The 4,128-nt window shown below is 35.7% G+C and overlaps 1 pseudogene; it reads left to right on the top strand.

The window, feature by feature from the left end:
• Positions 1–1,510: 1,510 nt before the first annotated feature.
• On the top strand, positions 1,511–3,451 carry LOC144371431 (melanoma inhibitory activity protein 2-like; annotated as a pseudogene).
• Positions 3,452–4,128: the final 677 nt, after the last annotated feature.

The following is a 4,128-nucleotide window of genomic DNA, read 5'->3' as shown; positions in this document are numbered from 1 at the left end:
TATAACTCATTATAATGCTAAACTCTCTGCCTTAAATTAAGTGCATATGCATTTATTTGGTTTTCTTTGGTTTGTTACTGGGAATAGGCACCAGGGATGCTTTACCACTGAGCTGCATTTTATGGTAAACATATCTCAGAAGAAAAGAAAAAGAACATGATGCCATCTGTATCATTGTGAGCCCTCCAGAAATCAATTTTGAATATTCTTTCTACTTTGTAGTATTGAAATAGAATGTTCAATCAGGAATGTCTATTACCTCATATGAAGACAAAGACTAGTATGTAAAAGGAAAATAACTAGAATTTATGAGATCACTTTCTACACTAAATGTTCAGCATTCAGATAAGAATCCACTGAGGCTAGATACACACAAATAAACACTGCTTCTGTTGAATATCGTGGTGTCTTCTGTCTGTGTGAGAATCCCACACAACATTTTATTTTGTTTTGTTTGAGGAAGGATCTCACTTATCTTATCCTTCTCTTTGATATATATTTATAATGAACAGCTTTCTTAGAAGTATTTATATCCTGTGAGAAATGAAAAGAACGTCTGAAAAAAGATTTCAAAGACTCTTAAATAAATAGTTGTCTACAAAAATGACATGAAAACCAACTCAATTTATTTTTAGAAACATTTAATATCATATATTATTTTAAAACAACTTATCAAAACTTATTTATTCCCATGTTTGCAACTCTTCTCAAGTTATTTTTCAAATTTCTAACACAAGAGTTTTTATATGGAATAATTCAGATGACTTCTGTAGAAATTGTCAACAAGGCTAAAGATATAGCTCAGTGGTAGAGAGCTTGTCCAGCATGTACATGGCCGTGAAGTTTAACCCCCAACACTGAAAAGAAAGGAAAGGAAAAAAGAAGAAAGGAAGGAAGGATAAAGAGAGGGGACCGGAGGGGAGGGAAAGGAATGAGTAATTAAAACAAAAGGGCAAGTGGCATAAATATAAATATGTGGTGTACTAACTCTTTAAAAAATTTACAAAGCTGTAGAATTTTAGTTACATAAAACTGGGTGATATTATGACTATATAGAATGGCACATAATAAGTTCTGCCTTAGCCTTGCCTAAAACAAATAAATGGGTGGGTGACCTGGAGAGGACTTCTCTCTGGCTTTATTTGGACTGTCTTGAACCTTCACTGGTTCAGAATTTATAGCATAGTGGAGGGACCAAGACTTCCCTTACAGGCAGTGTAAGTGTGCTAGGCCCCTGAGATCCCATGACCAGGGATGCCCATGCCCATGCCCACAGCCTCTCCCCGCCCCTCACTGGTAAAAAACGGTCTGCTCCATTACCTGGTGTGGGTTTTCTCCTGACCAAAGGCCTGAGTGTTCAAAGCCTATTTTGGCGTGGCTGGGGATTGTATGGTTGTGGAGGGAATGGCCAAAGTAGCCTTAGCACGATGGAGAGGCAACAGCTATCTCTCAGCCATACTTGGGGGTGGTCCTGGAAGAAGTAGGGTTGTGGTCTACCTTGACTGAAGACATGGAAACACACCCTAGTCCTTATGGCTGTCCATGAAAGTTGGTGATATGTGCAGCTATTGGATTTTTTGTTGTTCTCTTGTTTTTGTGGAGAAGTTATCAGTCTGTGAGAAACAGGCATTACATGAGAAGATTAAAAAAAAAAACTTGCTCTAAAACTTTTTGGACTAATTCAAGAAAAATGTCAATTACTTGAAAATGTTAGCCTTATTCAAAAAGCATAGGAAGGCTTAGAGTCACCTTTAAAGGATATCACTTTGGTGAAGGAGTCAGTAAAAATAGAAAACTTGGAGGCAATATATAAAATCCTGGAGAGGTCCATATCTAAACTTGAGGATGAAATACTCTTTCTAGAAAATGAGCTAAAAAAAAAGAAAACTAAATATTCTCAACAGGATAAATTGATGGTGGATATATCAAAAAGGATTAAGTCCTTAGAAGATGAATCAAAATCTCTTAAATCACAAATACCTGAAGCTAAAACAAACTTGAGAATATTTCAAATGAATAAAGAAAGAATTACAGTAGCAATAAAAGAGGCTTTGAATGAGTTCAGGAAAGTCATAAAGAGCTTTTACAAGAAGTTGAGTATGGAAAAAAAAAGTGAATGGCCTTACTAAACCGAAAATTATATTTGAACACTCTAAAGTACTTGCAGAACAAATTCTAGGAGACAAATAGAATCACATTAATTCTCTGACTGAACACTTACTGCAGATAAAAGATTTGGCTCCCATGCTTGAAAAAGTTCTAACAGATGATGGTTACTTGGAATTGGAATTGAAGAGTTAATCAGAAATTAGTGGTCACTTAGAAGATCAGCCAAAAGGGTCTTGGAAGACACTGGTTTATAATGTGAAGTTAAAGGCCTCTTTTAAAATCTCAGAAAGAGAAAGAAATCAAATTTTTACTTTATTATCTGAAGTAATTAAAACAAAGGAAGACCTAATAGAAAATATTAGAAATCTTCAGACAGAACAAGCATCTTTGCAAACAGAAAATACACAGTTTGAAAGTGAGAATCAGAATCTTCAGCAGAAACTTAAAGTCGTGATGGAATTATATCAAGAAAATGTAATGAAACTCCAAAGAAAATATGAGAGAAAAATTACCAGATAGAGCAATAAGAGAAACTTTTCAAAGAGGAAGACAAGATCAGCCATACAACTAAACTGCTGGAGACCAATAGAAAGCGATCAAAAGATCTTGAAGAAGAATTGGAGAGAACCATTTGTTTTTATCAGGGACACATTATTTACTATGAGAAAAAAGCTCATGGTAATGAATTGGCAGCTAGATGTGCTGAAAGATACCTCAATAATTTAAGGAAAAATGCTCACAATATACAAAAATTAACTGAAATAGAGTTATAATTTAAGCTTGTAGAAAAAGATCCTTCTGTGCTTGATGCTTCAAATACAGCCTTTGGCAAAAAGATTCTCCAAATGGTCCCTCATCATTGGGTCAACCTTCATGTGAAATAAAACCTTCTCATTTGGAAAAGAAGGCTACACTCATACCCTCAACTTTGATGCCTGTAGGAGGAGAAAGAGGCTCAAGGGGCCCAGAGAATCCTCTGGACTATCCAACTAGCAATGAAAGAAGAGAATCAAACTGTGATAAGTCAACTTATCCTCAGAGAGCACCTTCTGACATACGGCCCCTGGAACATCCATGGGAACAGGCCCATAGGATAATGATCCCTTCACCAGGCCAACCATATTCTGATTCACATCTTCCTCTACAAAGGCAAGATGGATGTTATTCTAAATATGGTAGACCATCTGGATCAGCAGAACTCAGGAGTTCCACTATGCTGCCTTTGGATAAAATGAATGGGCCTACATATTTAGAAATGGAATCTAGTAGAAATGATACTAAAATTGATCTAGGTGATTCCAATGTACCTCTCTATGGATTAGAGAGTATTCATATTGAGTAAAAGGACTGTATGTTAAAAAAAATGAGGGCTGGGTTTGTAACTCAGTTATAGAGCACTCACTAGAACATTTGAGGTCTTGGTTTCAAGCCTCAGCACCATATATTAAAAAATAAAGGTATTATGTCTATCTACAACTAAAAAATATTTTTAAAAATGGTTAACATAGCAAATTTCATGTCATGTATATTTTAACCACAATCAAACATGTAAAATGGAAAATAAAATACTCAGGGGTACCAGTGAGGGAGCTGTGGGTCTAAAGGAAAACAGACAGGTGGGTTCTCAGTAAGGGTGGCAGGTGGCCTAATTTCAATAGGTGTTTTAGATGGTTCCACATCCCGGGATATCCAGCCTGGTGAGGTGTCCATTTGAGGATTCATTTGGGAGGGCTTGGTTGGTGATGGCATGCTGTTCATAAATCCTTGCCTAAAATTTTGGTTGAATGAGTCATTATGGCATTAGCTATATTAATATTAGGTCAGAGGACAACATGCAACTTTTTTTTTCAACATACAACTTTATGAAGGTGAAAAATATGACAAACGTGGCCTCCTATTGTTAGAGTTTTAAAATGACAGATTCCTGAAAATAAGAAATGACAATTCCTTTGGAACATGTAAATCTCTATTCAAAATATGAATATATTTTATGTATCCATAGAAAAATTCTCTGATATA

This window comes from Ictidomys tridecemlineatus, chromosome 16, assembly GCF_052094955.1.
Source record: "Ictidomys tridecemlineatus isolate mIctTri1 chromosome 16, mIctTri1.hap1, whole genome shotgun sequence".
Lineage (NCBI taxonomy): Eukaryota > Metazoa > Chordata > Mammalia > Rodentia > Sciuridae > Ictidomys > Ictidomys tridecemlineatus.
The sequence above is the reverse complement of the archived record's forward strand: the minus strand, read 5'-3'. Positions and strand labels throughout refer to the sequence as shown.